We start from the raw sequence: 15,220 nt of genomic DNA on the forward strand, positions 1-15,220 counted from the left end.
ATGTGTAACAATCTGTGTTAATGTCATAGAAGCACTGCAGAGACGAATGCTGAATACCTACTTCCCTCTTGTGGTCAAAAACTGACATGTGTGCTACGAGACCGAAGAATAGTGACCCAGCCAACTCAAATGGAGTGAAAATGATGTGTGTGGTGTTAACTGTGTTTCTGCTTCTGGTGTAGACAACAGTGCCAATCGTATTTGTTTACGCACGGAGACATGAAAAGTGAAAATAAAACCACAGGTCGATGTGTGTGAAAAAACACATTTCTCTTTAAAGTGTGCCCAAAACACATTTAACAGGATTAGCATTATCTGAACACCTGGATAAAGATCATGTATGATCTTCCTAAGATTACGTTAATCCACTGAATGTTACTGTAGCATCCCGTTGTGGGTGTGAAACCTGAAGCCAAGTACAACCAGTAAGATGACGGTCAAGGCAGCTGCAGCCAGTAACGATCCAATCACTGCTCCTCTACTTACACCTGACAACACAAGACCAAGACACAAGAGAACTAAGAGGACTAAAGAGGCCATCAGTTCACATCAAAACATGACCACCAAACGTATTGCACAGATCAGCACTCACTTTTGATAGAGGACCCATGTGATTTGAAATAGTCAAACTATAGTTTAATTTGTCACGTCAAAGTCTTCCTAGTATCTGAGGGCATTATGAACTTGCTGTGGAACTCTATCAGCTCGGTCTCATTGGCCACAAGTGATCACCGTTCATGATGAATGAATAGCATCACTGATTACCAATGTATGGCAAGTTAAAATATGGCTTCCAGTAGACTTATTATATATTGGACTGTGAATAAAATGTCCCAACAGTAAGCATCACATCTCATACTTTATGCCTGCCATCCATCTGACATTGGGTAGGTAACAAACAGGCGTTTTGTTGGCTGTTTTATTTAGGGGGGGAAATGACATGCCTGTAAGAAAATCATACAGTCAAATCATGCACAAGGTTAAAATCAATATGAAAAAGGTATTTTATCATCATAACCTGTTAGCAGGGCAATAGCTAGGGTCACATGGAGAGTCACACCCATCTTCTGTCCCTGATGGCCACTGAGATCTCTGTGATTAATTCAATTCAATTCAATTCAATTTAATTCATATAGCGCCAAAACAATACAATTGTCTCAAGGCGCTTTACAGAGCCCATGGCCTGAATTAAAAAATGTCAGTCCACATTCAGGGGAAGGAGTTAATTTATACTACACCAATCATGAAGCTCAATCATGAAAAGGTATTTCCTGTCTTTCTGAACATTGCTGTCTGACAGGTTTATACCATTTCACCCCGGAAGCTTGTAGAACACTGGAGGGAAGCAAAGCAAAGCAAAGCAAAGCAAAGCATGGCAAGTTTGTTCACGTCACATTTCAGATGTTGTGTAGTGGGCCTAGCTACCTACTAGCATACCACTCTACCTATTAGCCTACCACTCTACCTACTAGCATACCAACCTACTTATCTTATCTATTTCTATCTGTTATACCTTATGTATATCTTATAACTATTTCAACCACACAAATGTTAACAAATAAATAAATCCATCAATACATATACTAATATTCATAATGAAATATTCAAACCCATATCAGACCAGTCCTTTGGTAAGGGAGCCGTTGAGAGTGTTATCTGCATACATTGCTATGGTGAGGGGTTCTCTAGATTTGGCTTAAATGACCCAGAGGAGATCACAGACTGTTTGGCCTTGCTGGAGTAGCTGGCTAAATGTGTCAGAATGAAATATCTATGTTTTTACTGACTTGCCCCTGCATTCAAACGATACCAGCACAACCAGCCTGTTTCACACCAACTGTATTAACTGTATTTTGCCACCATGTGGCAGTATTGTGTATATATCCACTACATAGGTCAATACTACAAACACCAATGGTGAAAATAATCAAACAGAAATGACTGACCATCAAACAAACAAACAAAAATGTTTACACTGTTAATTATAGCAGCGATTACAATTTTAGAAAACACCGACTCATCAGAAATAAATCACTACTTTGGAGGACAAACTATATTCTACTATATGATCACTTTAAACTTGCTTTTCAGATAACAGGCCTTTAAATGCTTCTGTAATGATATAATGTGTCTAACAGTCTGTCAGTGCACAGGGACACTTGATGTTGATGATGCTATATGAAACAGTAGGTCATAGTCAGGCCTGAATGAATAGATACCAAATGTACTACTTTACTGTCATGTATTTCCTTGTTCTGTTTATGCAGGTGAGTGGGAATGTAAACAATGCCATGTGATCAGTGTTGGATTGGGTCTCCCTCTGAAACCTACAAGGTTTTATTTCCCCCACAGTCATCAGTGACTAACATCCATTTTGACATTATTGATTTGGTGAGATTAGATAGGTATTTCCTCTGTCTCTCAGACCCTTCAGTTCACCATTCCAAGAACATGTTAACGACTCAAATTAGGCTGTACGCAGTAACACACATCCTGAATTAATAGTTAACCAATGAATTAATTTATAGTCATATATTTCCTCATTCTGTTTAAGCAGGTGTCTGGTATTGTAGTAAACATAATGTGGATTAGGAGTGTGTTGATTCTCTGCATCATATGCTGTGAAGGGTTTTATTTTATTTTAAAGACTATGTCCATCAGTAATGCATGAGTGATATCTTGACTTTGTACGTTTATGTATTTCAAAGCCACTTCAGTTGAACTCTCCAAAATGTGTCAATGACTGACGGTGAGGTGTTACAAAAACACAGCGACACACTTCCTCAAAAGGTAAGGTCCTTATACTTACTTCTTTATTCATCATGACAAAATATCTGTGCTTCTTTATTCATCATAACTAAATATCTGTGTGATTTCAACACAAGAATATTGTAATGTAGGCATCGGCGTGGTTTTTGCATTCATCAGTTACAGGATTAATATTTATTGAAAACAAACTCACAAGATTATATAGTTTAACATGATGTGGATGAGTTAATCTAGTATATTATTTGATTATCTCTAGCAATCTGTTTTTCAAAAAGTCAAATTCAAAGTCAAATGTATTTATAAAGCACATTTAAAAACAACTCACGTTGACCAGAGTGCTGTACAATTTAATCACAATAAAAAATCAAATCAAATAGAAAACAGAAACAAAACAATAAGAACACAATAAAATATAAAATCAATTAGAAAAACAGAAGCAAGAGACTCAACTAAGCATCTATATACACAGAAAACAAACCTTCTCAAGATCTTTGGGTGAAGGGAAAGACTTGATTTTGGCAATGGTGCGAAGTTGGAAGAAGCTGGCTTTAACTACTGCATTGACCTGTTTAAAGGCCGAATCAAATATCACACCAAGGTTTCTGACTTGGGACATATTGCCTAGGCTGCTGGTGGTCCGTTTGATGGAGTCAGGGGGGCCGAATAATATAACTTCAGTCTTATTTTCATTTAATTGTAAGAAATTAGTCACTTAATGTCCTCAAGGCAGTCCAAGAGACTGTTTAGATTTCGCCGGTCATTAGGTTTCAGAGGGAGATAAAGCTGTGTGTCATCTGCATAGCAATGGAAGGAGATGTTGTGCTTTTGAATAATTTGACCAAAGGGGAGCATGTAAATAGAAAACAGGATGGGACCAAGGATGGAAACCTGTGGGACCCCGCAGGAAAGACTAGCAGGAGAGGAGGAAACATTTCCTAAATTCACAGCAAAACTTCTATTGCTGAGGTAGGATGAGAACCAGCTCAAGGCAATACCACTAACACCAACCCCACACTGAAGATGGTCTATTAAAATGTTGGGATCCACTGTGTCAAAAGCTGCACTGAGGTCAAGAAGAATCAGAACAGCACAGTCACCGGAGTCAACAGAGAGGAGCAGGTCATTGGATACTTTTAACAAGGCAAACAGTGCTATGATGACACCACCAGCAGGCCTCCTCTGAAATGAACTGTCTCCGTTGTTGTTTGTGTCACATGGGTAGAGGTCATAGGCCTGTCACTCAGGTTTTCCTATTATGGTTTCATAGACCTGGTCAGATACATATTGGATAAAGTAACAAAAAGTGAGTGGTAGAACTCAATCAAGCATATTCTGTTTTGCGGTCTGAAATGATTCTGAAGTTACAAATGAAAACAAACTGATATCAAAAGTGCAAGGCATTTGTGTACTCACTGTAGAAGGAAATGAGTGGGCAGGGAGAGGGGTCTCATACACATGACCATCCAAGCCTGAAACAGACAGGAAGTCATTTGTTTGAGATTTGTGTTTATGACTTCTTTGTTTAAGATTTCCTTTTCAACTGAATGTTCCTACATGATGTCCAAACCCTATTTCATGACATTATTGGCATTTATGGTGTCTTTATGTCTATATTTCTTTTTCAGCTGAAAGTGTTTACATTATTTGTCAACTGAAATGAATTCTACTTTGAAAGCTTGAAAGCTGGTGACTGTATTCCTTTGCAGTACCATGACAGCTGAAAACATACAATAGTGTAAACTAATTTGACTTGCAGTTTAATTTTCCTCAGTTATGATTCAGACCTGCTTGATGTTGGTTGATGCTTGATGTTGAGTCACCACCTTTTCTGCTGCATGGTCTGAGTGCCTGCTGAGGATTGGGTTCTGGGTTTCTCACAGTATTTACGTAGATGTGGTTGTCCTTTTGGGTAACATAGGACAACATAGAGCATTTTAAAGCATACACATTTAATTTATATCTCACTGTAATTATATGAATCAGAAAGGCTGCGAATATGATCAAATCCAAGGGAATGTGATTCATGATAATGTTTTCACATATTATGTGAGGCTTAATGTGTTCTTGGTGATGACACAAAAGGCATGGGTTACACATCCAGGAAATCAACCATATTTACCAGGTATACTATTTATACACCAGGTATTCTACTTATTTAAGCTAAAATGCTTGGATGAAATTGTGGAATTGTTAAAAGAATAATAATTGTAATTGATTTTACTCACAGGTATTTCATAGACTGCCACATCTGAATGAGAGAGACAAATGATATGTATTACTGCAAACATTACTTTAGAAAAAATTAGATTTAGGGAATATGAATGACAAAAAGCTTGTGATTATCATGCATGAGACAAAATGAGTAGTCACAAGATCAACTAAAACCTCTTCTTGTAGGGTCTCCAGGCAAACTCCTTTTATTGTAGGGTCCAGACAGGACACACAAACACACACACACACACACACACACACACACACACACACACACACACACACACACACACACAAACACAGACATACAGAAGGAAAAAGTAATCACTAAGGGACACTACATCTCTTTGAGACTAAAATTACCAATTCATTTTACACGCTGAATGTGCATTAAAATCCCACAATATGGACCTATGGCTTGAATGATTATTTTTTTATATATATAAGGGTGATTACACAAACATAATACAAATTGATACTTTTTAAACATAACAATCCCACAAACTAACTGCAGGAAGTTATTATGTTTGTTTAAATGAAATCAATTGAATTGGGTGCCTTCTCAATCAATAAGAATAGAATTGAATCAATAGAATTAATTAATCAAACGTATAGCCGCAAGCAGAAATGAGGGGCCATGCAGCCTAGCAGGCCAGTGTTGCCATGGGAATGTGATGTCATTGTGTCAAAGGCATGACTGTTAGCCCTCACAGCAAGTTTCATGTCAATTCACCAAAGACTACTCGAGATTTGAGCTCACTCCCTGTTTGACAGGTACACAGCTGAATTTGATAGGCTGTAAAAACAAAATATCTTTTCATGAAGCTTGGTCTAAAGATTATCTGCGCCAAATTTGGTGAAGATTTTAAAAGGTTATTATTTAAATCCCATATGGTGGCCACATAAATTTGGTTGAGTTGATAGGTGGTCATGTCCTGAGATCTTCTAATATATCACCAGACATAACCACTGGTGAAAAACTGGTGAAATGTTTTTTGGACATTCTCAGGAAGGGGAACTGAAAGTTTGACTCGAAATTGACTCAATGTACGAACGTAATTACTCTATACGTTGAACAAATACTGACATTAGTGACGTTACTCATGCCAATCCCTAGCTACTAGTTATTCATCCATCTTATCAAATAGAAACCATAGACCCATTTTAGAGGAGTTTATTCAATTTTGCAACAATCAATGAATGTGGTCAAATTCCGCCAATGTTAGACACTCTTCTCTCTGACATTCTTGCTCTGGCTCTTCCTCTCTGTACTCTGGGCCTTGGATCAGGACCATACCTCTCATATCTCATATCTCACTGAATCTCAATGGATTTTCACGGATTTCAATCACTGACCTCACAGATTTCTGTAATTCTTACTTGACAGGTATGCAGGACCTGCACTCTCTCTTCTCTCTGTTGCTCTTCCTCTAGATCCTCCGCCTCTTGTACCACTAGGACTCTCTTCTCCTTCTCCTTCTCCTTCTCCTTCTCCTCTCTGGCACCTGGCCAGCCATCACTGGCTTCACTTGACACTGGTGAGGGCACTTCATGACTGATTTATACATTATCTGTTAACTTGAGCAGTATGTTATCATCATCGGGGCCTGGAAATAACTAACTTCAAGTCCAGTGTGTAGCCTATTTTCGGTGCAGTGGGCTTGTTTCTGGGATAACAGGCTTAGCTCTGGCTAATGTACATGCATCTAGCTAACACTGACATAAAAAATCCATCTGAGCTGGTATATAATTTGCAAACAATAGTAACACTGCAAACATATACATTAGCTGATCTGCTTATAGTGTTGCACTCGTCGTTGCTTGCCATTACCAAAGTTTAATGTTGAGCTAGTCTTGTGCTCGTTTGTGTAGGTTCAGTTTAATGTTGAGCTAGTCTTGTGCTCGTTTGTGTAGGTTCAGTTTAATGTTGAGCTAGTCTTGTGCTCGTTTGTGTAGGTTCAGTTTAATGTTGAGCTAGTCTTGTGCTCGTTTGTTTAGGTTCAGTTTAATGTTGAGCTAGTCTTGTGCTCGTTTGTGTAGGTTCAGTTTAATGTTGAGCTAGTCTTGTGCTCGTTTGTGTAGGTTCAGTTTAATGTTGAGTTAGTTTTGTGGTCGTTTGTGTAGATTCAGTTTAATGTTGAGCTTGTCTTGTGCTCGTTTGTGTAGGTTCAGTTTAATGTTGAGTTAGTTTTGTGGTCGTTTGTGTAGATTCAGTTTAATGTTGAGCTAGTCTTGTGCTCGTTTGTGTAGGTTCAGTTTAATGTTGAGCTAGTCTTGTGCTCGTTTGTGTAGGTTCAGTTTAATGTTGAGCTAGTCTTGTGCTCGTTTGTGTAGGTTCAGTTTAATGTTGAGCTAGTCTTGTGCTCGTTTGTGTAGGTTCAGTTTAATGTTGAGTTAGTTTTGTGGTCGTTTGTGTAGATTCAGTGTCCTCAACCTGTCAATCCGTGTGAGCTTCCAGGGGCCCGTTCGTCGTAGGGTTGAAGCTAAGTTAATCAATTGGCCTTTTAGCCCGTTAAGATTAGCAAGCTGTTTGAGAACAGCAAATATCGGTTCGTTAACGGCTGATCCGCATCCAAATCATGTGGTTAATTTCAACCAGGCTAAACTTATCATGGCATTTGTGTGTGCACGTCCTACTTCAAAAGGCTGGATAGGTCGATAACCAAAACCATGATTTTCTAACGGTATAATGGTTCTAAACTCAAAGAAAAGGGCTCTTTTTTTCTCCGCTGGCGAGTAGGAGATGAACATGAACGCTTATGAAGAATACAAGACCATAATCATGGCAAAATTCAACACCACCACCGTTGTGAGAGCAAGGTGTGTTGGGATGTTTATAGGGTGATATCTATGTATGAATACCTGACGGCAAGTGTCAACTGGTACAGAGGTTTCCTCTGCCGGTTCGAATCTGCAAGGTTGCTAGTTCGAATCCCCTCACCTCTTTCCTCAATGTGGTTTTACATTTCCTTGTAAGTCGCTTTGAATAAAAGCGTCTGTTAAATGACTAAATGTATTAATAACAAATGCAATAAATTGAAGCAGTCAAAATAAATTGTCTGTATTTCTCTCTATTCTTATCATGAGTCCACCTTAATCATTTTCTACAATAATGATATGCTATGGTGTACTAATAACACTCATATAATTATGAGTGCTTTGTTCTCCGCATCACTGACACTACAAAAATGTACCACTCGCAAAAAAGCGCAAGACCGTCAATGTTCGACTGTGGTAGCGCTCATACAAGAACTCATCATAATGGAATAATGGATCTTGGCGATCGCAAAGAACTCTCTCCCTAACTAACTAACTATCTAATATCAGTCCTTGGTCAATGGGATCCCTCCTTTTTCCGGGGGTGTGGCAAGCTTATCCAGCTACACTTAGCCTGCACTGGAGCAGGTTAGTGCTAATTGATATGTTACTATGGTGATTTATCGAAAGTTGCTTCCACAAACCAAAAAGAGGGGCGTTTTTTATCTTAGCCTGTAAATTAGCTCGCTAAACCGCTTAGCGAGCTACGACGAATACCCCCCAGTCTGGGGAAGAGGGGGAGGGGGGGGACGCTCTTCAATATTTTGAATTTAGAATGCAGTACCGATTTTAAACTCCTGGTTTCTGAGGTCCATAATGCTTCTTTAAACTTTTTCATATATTTCCAGAATATCCGATATAGCAGAAATGCGTTGAACTCTGCTGGATCCAACATTACATAATTTTTTTTATTTGGGCATACAGTTCAAACGTTTTACCATATGGTTCTAGCAGGTGCAATAGACTACAATGATAGGAGAAAGTAGTGGAATAAGAAGAGAAGGTAGAAACACAAAGGGGGCTTCGTCCCCAATTAAAGAATCTCAAGAAAGGGATTAATGGTCAGAAAATTACATTTGTTGGTGATGATTTTAGTTTGTGGTAGGCAATAGATATTACATTTATAGGATTTCTAGTTTTAAAAGGGCAGATTTGAATTGTGTCTGTGGTTTATTACATTTGTGGGAAGTTATTACATCACAGCCTCTGCTACACGCTTCTCTGTTCCTGTTCCAGTCCCTGCAGCAACTCCAGTCCGGGTTCCTGCTCTGGCACCAGATGCTACTCCAGTCCGTTCATCCTCCCCTGTGTTTTGTATTCGCCTCCATGTTTAGTTCTCACCTGTAGCCAATGTATTAATTGAGTTCCAATTTAAGCCTTGATCTTTTCCTTTGTTTTTGTGTGTTATTGATTGTGACTTGTAAGACGCTACGTTCTGTGTTCTGTGTTCTGTGTTCTGTCGTCTGTGTTCTCTGATTCTTTTGTTCTTTGCCTTGTTTGCCCGTCGTGGCCTTTCTTTTTATCCAAAGTAAAACACGCCTTGAGCGTTTGCATCCGATACCTTGTTTCAAGTCTCCGTTCGTGACAATTTGGGGGAAGTGATTGCATTTTTGGGAAGTTATTGCATTTGTGAGTGTAACCTGATAATTCAATGTGTGTGGACAGTGATAGTCCAGTCCAGTGTTAACTGACTGAGGAGTTAACTTACCTTCTCTTTTTCAACAGAAATACTGAAATGCCAACCACTGCCACAACAATCAAAAGAACTGCTGCAATTATGCCTATAATGGTCCCTATTGGCCATCCAGGTTGCCCCTTCTCTGTGGAAGAAAAGAACAAATTAAATTTTAAAATCATTCAGTTTACACCTGGCTAAAACGTTGGCAACACCAATGCAAGTATGTAGGATTTAAAACAGTCAAACAAGATATTCTCTTCATCAGCAACTAGGGTGTGACCTTACTGCTTGTTATGATTATGAATAGCTATGCCTGTAGCTTAGACATATGTGACACACGATATTACTGGCTTAATGTCCAACTGATGTTGTATGTTGTTCTACTTGCCAAATTAGTCTAGCATAATGGCTATACATTACCAAGCAAATGTATAATTGCCAAACAAAACTAAAGTTATTTCACATTTTAACTTCATGAAGGGACTTGGACTCTGTGTAAATGTTTGCATATAATTATCCTAGTGATCAGTGCTGCAGGTCCTACCAATCAGATATAGATAATAGCTGTATAGCCTTAGTGCCATTACACCTCTCAGCTTCCTTTTGGCTTCCAAAGGTGTCTTTCAGCTCCACACAAAACTACAACTGATTGACATCATATCATCCTCCTGTGTGTGCAGACATGGGTGGGGACCAGCGAACCAGAACTCAGTGCACTTCATTTTCTGTCCCCTCATTCAAAACTGACTGTATGGAGCAGGTCTCGAGGCACTGTGGCTCCCTAACACACTTGCTACATATAGTGTGATGTAATATAACATCAACTGTGAATGCTATTGACCATTCAGCATTTGAAGCTGAAGCCAAATTCCTACAAAGACCTAAAAGCTTATTACATTGTTGGAAGTCATTACAACTCCATTTACGAGCGTGTTACATAGTCCTGGGGTTGGTTTTGCTTCCTGCTCTGGACTGTGCATTTCTTACTGTAGGTGGAGTCTGGGCGTGGTCCTGTAATGACTGGGGCCGGCCTACAAGGATAAAAGCCATCCAGTTTCCAAGATGGAGGCTCGCTCTCGCCTTGCAAAGACAGACGCTGGCACACACTGAATACTAGTCTATCGACTGTTTGCTTGAACGCTCCGTTCTGCTAATATTCTTGATCTTGTTTGATGGTTACCTGGTGGTTATTTTCAGCACGTTAATAGTTAGTTAGTATAGGGTAAGTAAGTGGACTGCGGAAGACTCACTTTTTGGTTTTGCCAGTCCTGAAATCACTGAATTAACATTTTCTTCGTGATAAATAGGGCTATGTAACTAAAATACATACAGGTATATTAGAGGATTTTTCAAAATGTATTACCTTTGACAGACAGTTCAAAAACTGCATCATCTGTCTGTCTGGTAATGATGTTCAAAGCAATGCAGGTGTAGGTTCCACTGTCTTCATATTCACTCAGCTCTTTGATGTATGAAGCTCCAGTCACACTTGTTTCTGTCCCATTAAATGCCCATGTGTAGGTGCTCTCAGGGACGGACTCAGCAGTACAGGTCAAATGAACTGGACTACCGATCTCTATGGATTCTTCTCCCGTAATGTTTACTTTCTCTGGTCCGTCTGTAACCACAGAAATTAGCCAGTAATAAAGCACATTTCAACCTAGTTTAATAAACAGGTAATAGCTTGAACCAGTCCAAAACATAGTTGACACTCACAGTTCACAATCAGTCCTTTAGAGGCGGTCTCAGAGCTGACAGTGTTGCTGACTTGACATGTGTAGTATCCTTTGTCTTCTTTCTTTACTGGGCTGATGGAAACTGTTCTGTTGAGCTCATCGATGTTAACTCCTTGCAGAGGATTGCCATCCTTTCTCCACTCTCTGGTGATGATGATGCCCTGTGCATCGCAGGTTAAGATGACAGAACTCTCACCTGCTATCAGGATGCCACCAGTGATTGTAATGGCAGCACCAGAGATTCTCTCTGTGTGAAGTGGAAAAGAAGGGAACAGAAGTAAATGACTACCAGGTTTAAATTGTTTGAAATGTCCACATATGCAGAGACTTCTTGCCTTGTGGGTTGTTTAAAATAATACTTCTAAAAGGATTTCATTCATGAGAAGACATGCTAGTTCTTCAAGCTAAAACACACTAAGTTATAAGGAAGAACCTCATACATCATATTAATGGAAAGTGTGAAATACCATAACATAGGGTGGACGCCATAACAACAGAGTAGTAATTAATTGTATAATGGCCCAAAATGACTAAAATCAATCTCTTCCTAAATATCTGAATTCACAAGACAAACTTCAAAATTTCTAAACTCAGTACGGGTTGTTGCAGCCTCAGGTCTGACACAAGGAAATGTATCTGTATCCAGAGTATGTTCCACGGAATAAAGACAGATTGCTGCATCAACCACAAAAGAAACTTCCTTTTTTCTTACACTGTACCTTCCATACCAAAAATCTTTTGTTGCCCTACCATAGAAAATACACAGAAGACTAAACATCAGGCGTTGGGTGTCTTAACCAGAGAGGCTCATAACTGACCTCCAAAGGCTCTTATGTGTGGAAATAGTTTTGCTGCTAGATCTGGAAATGAAACCTAAAAGCATTGTGCGCTCCAAAAGCATTGACATGATCTTCTGTTGGCGACAGGTCCAGTTCAACAGAGATGAGTTTGGTTGATTTAAAGGAACTATGTGAAAACACACATATATCCCCATGTGCATCAAAGGAATCTTATGCTACTCCTCAGTTCAGGTTAGACTGGCATATGATAAACAACAGAGATTGAGATTGACAGAAACTATTGGAGATGTTTGAAGGCAATATGGACAGAGGTGTATGAGGCAACATGTGACAGATAGTCAATAATGTTGAATATTTATCATCATTTCTCTCTCACACATCTCACATCTCTCTCTGTCTCTTTGTCAAAAGATGCCAGTTGAATGACTCTTCTTTGGACTTACCAAGCACAGTGATTGTTGATGTTGATGATGTTTCAGACCTGTGGGTTTTACTATTATAGGCCCGGCAGCTGTAGGCACCGCTCAGATTGGCCTGAACGTTCTCCAGTCTGAGTTCTGGCCTGATCGTTCTCCAGTCTGAGTTCTGGTCCCTCTCTACCTAGCAGGGTTCCACTCAGAACCCACTGGACCTGGGCAGCATGCCAGCCATGACCTGCACCTCCTTACATTAATTATCCTATTTAAAATGGAGTGTCCCAGCCCTCACTCATGATTGACTGATACGGTATCAAGATTATTGTATTCCCCTGGTTTACCCATAGCTGGGATCATATCTCAATGTCCATATTAATGCGCTGGAGAACGTTCAAATATTGATAAGGTTACAATTACCAAAAGGCTAAAATTGATCCATCAAATGCCAATTTTGATATACTTTGCAGATAAACAGTGGGTTAAAAATGTGAAGGGAATACATTTTAGAAATTCAGTGTTAAACACCGGTAAAATTTATGAGAGGAAAATACAAGGATTAGTGTTTTGGCCAGTTGTTGTTTCCTGCACTGTAATTTAGAAAACATTATAGTTTTTTACGTTTCCAAATTCTACAAACACACTAAGATGGCTTAGTGCAAACATACCATATGTAAATGAGCTCGTAGACCTAAATTATAGAGAGTGTACGTACCAAACACTGTCAGTGATGTTTGTCCCCGCCAGAATACTTCCAAGTCTTCTATGAAGATGTCAACATCGTAGTCCCCAGTGTCATTGTGAGTCAGGCCCCTGAGCTCCAGTGAAGCGGTGAATTTGTTCAAAGAGATTCTGCCAACATAATCAGGATCTGTATGCTCAAAGCCATCGAAGGATTCGACGATTCTAACATATCTATTCTCTTTAAAACGCCAGGTGATTTCAATATGTGGTGCAGATGGTGGGTCAATGAGGGTGAACTTCACACTCCCTCCTACTGTTCCATTCAGAGGTCCATTCAGTAGTAACTCATTTTGGCACGAGCAAAATCCTGAGGGACATGAATATGAACATATAACATGCATACGTCACCATTACAAATAGGATATGACTTTAGCTTAATAATGTATTTCAATACATAAGTAAACAATTCAGTGAGTACTCTACTATTAAAATGTGTGCTTATTCTCACCAGCCAATCAGAAAACAATTGAGAGTTCTCTTATAGTCCAGTATAAGATCGTCAACAATACAATTTTATTTAAAAAGTATGAAAATGGTATTTAAAAGTGAGTTCACACAAAGACCTTGTTTTTGTACTGTCACACCATGAAATGAATGTCTCTTACCAAGTGCTGAGAGTAAACACAGGATAAGTGAGATGTGCAGATCCATTCAGCTGGTTTGGGTCAAACCGACGGAGCCAGGTTCTCTGATCCTGTTCTAACTCAGGGACAGTCCGTACTTTAACCTTAAACAGCATGCACATTGAAGATGTAAAGCTGAGCAGAGGCACTCGAACACCTGCCTGATGTTTCCTGACAGGAGAAGGGAACTATGTGGCAGCGTATCACAGGGAACTCACTGGACTTCAGTATTGCATGCTTGGTTCCTCAAAGTTTTGTAAGGCAGTAATGGATCTTTGGAGTTGAAAATCACAGATGGCCTTCTTCCTCTGGTAACTACTCATTTGTTGGGGCCTAGGTGTTGGTTTATGGTGTCTGTGAGACATGGCCCGCTGTAGGTCTGTGAGACATGGCCCGGTGCCACCAAAGAGCTGAACAGTGAAGAAGGACCCAGAGGCGGTATAGGTCACATTGGCGGTGCTGTGGAACTCTATCAGTTCTGTCTCATTGGCCACAAGTGAGACAGAGAGAGGAGCTGAACAATAGGGATTAGATCGATCACCTTTCTTTCTTTCTTTCTTTCTTTCTTTTTGGCAAGACTGTTTGCAGCAGGTCAAATAATGCAAGTATTTTGTGATGTATTCAGAGAGCATCGTAAATACATACCAGACTGTTTGGCCTTGCTGGAGTAGCTGGCTAAATGTGTCAAAATTAAATATCTATTTTTTTTACTGGCTTGCCCCTGCATTCAAACAATACCAGCACAACCAGCTTGTTTCACACCAACTGTAATAACTGTATTTTGCCACCATATGGCAGTATTGTGTATATATCCACTACATAGGTCCAAATGTTAGGCTTTCTCACAGTAAGGACCCAATCGCAGACCAGGTTGCAAAAAACAGTAGTGGATTTATTTCCTTTAAAACAGAACACGCAAAAAATCAAAAAAGGCAAAAACACAATTCCAAAAGGGAAAAACACAGTAGAGCAAATATCAGAAAGTCCAATGAGATAACAGGCAAACAGAACTCCAAAGGCAAAACACAAAAGATCAAAAATCAGAAACTATACGATACCAGGTACTCGGAAAAATGCAGGATTCAGGCATAGATTCTCATAGACAATGAATTACGATACGACAGCGGACTACAGAAGGACAGTTCAATATATAGAAGGGGGAACGGAGAAAATACACAGGTGAAACTAAGGGCCGAAACACACCAAACGCGTTTTTAAAAACGGGACGCTAGCAAATTTGATTTCTCCAGTGCCTTTAACACCATCCAGCCCCTCCGACTGACTGACAAGCTTGTGCAGATGGGTGTGAACGTCCACCTGGTATCCTGGATCACCGACTACCTGACGGAGAGGCCACAGTTTGTCAGGCTGAAAGACTGCGTATCTGAGACTGTGTTGTGCAGCACCGGCGCTCCACAGGGGACTGTGC

General features: G+C 39.7%; 1 long non-coding RNA gene across 1 annotated transcript; it reads right to left on the minus strand.

Annotated features, from left to right (window-relative positions):
• Positions 1-11,274: 11,274 nt before the first annotated feature.
• On the minus strand, positions 11,275-12,526 carry LOC116222501. Its single transcript, XR_004164699.1, has 2 exons — positions 12,455-12,526; positions 11,275-11,458 (listed from the first exon to the last, which is right to left on the minus strand). It is a non-coding gene; the product is annotated as an uncharacterized LOC116222501 (long non-coding RNA).
• Between the last annotated feature and the right edge of the window lie 2,694 nt (positions 12,527-15,220).

The sequence above is a fragment of the Clupea harengus genome, chromosome 11 (genome assembly GCF_900700415.2).
Source record: "Clupea harengus chromosome 11, Ch_v2.0.2, whole genome shotgun sequence".
NCBI lineage: Eukaryota > Metazoa > Chordata > Actinopteri > Clupeiformes > Clupeidae > Clupea > Clupea harengus.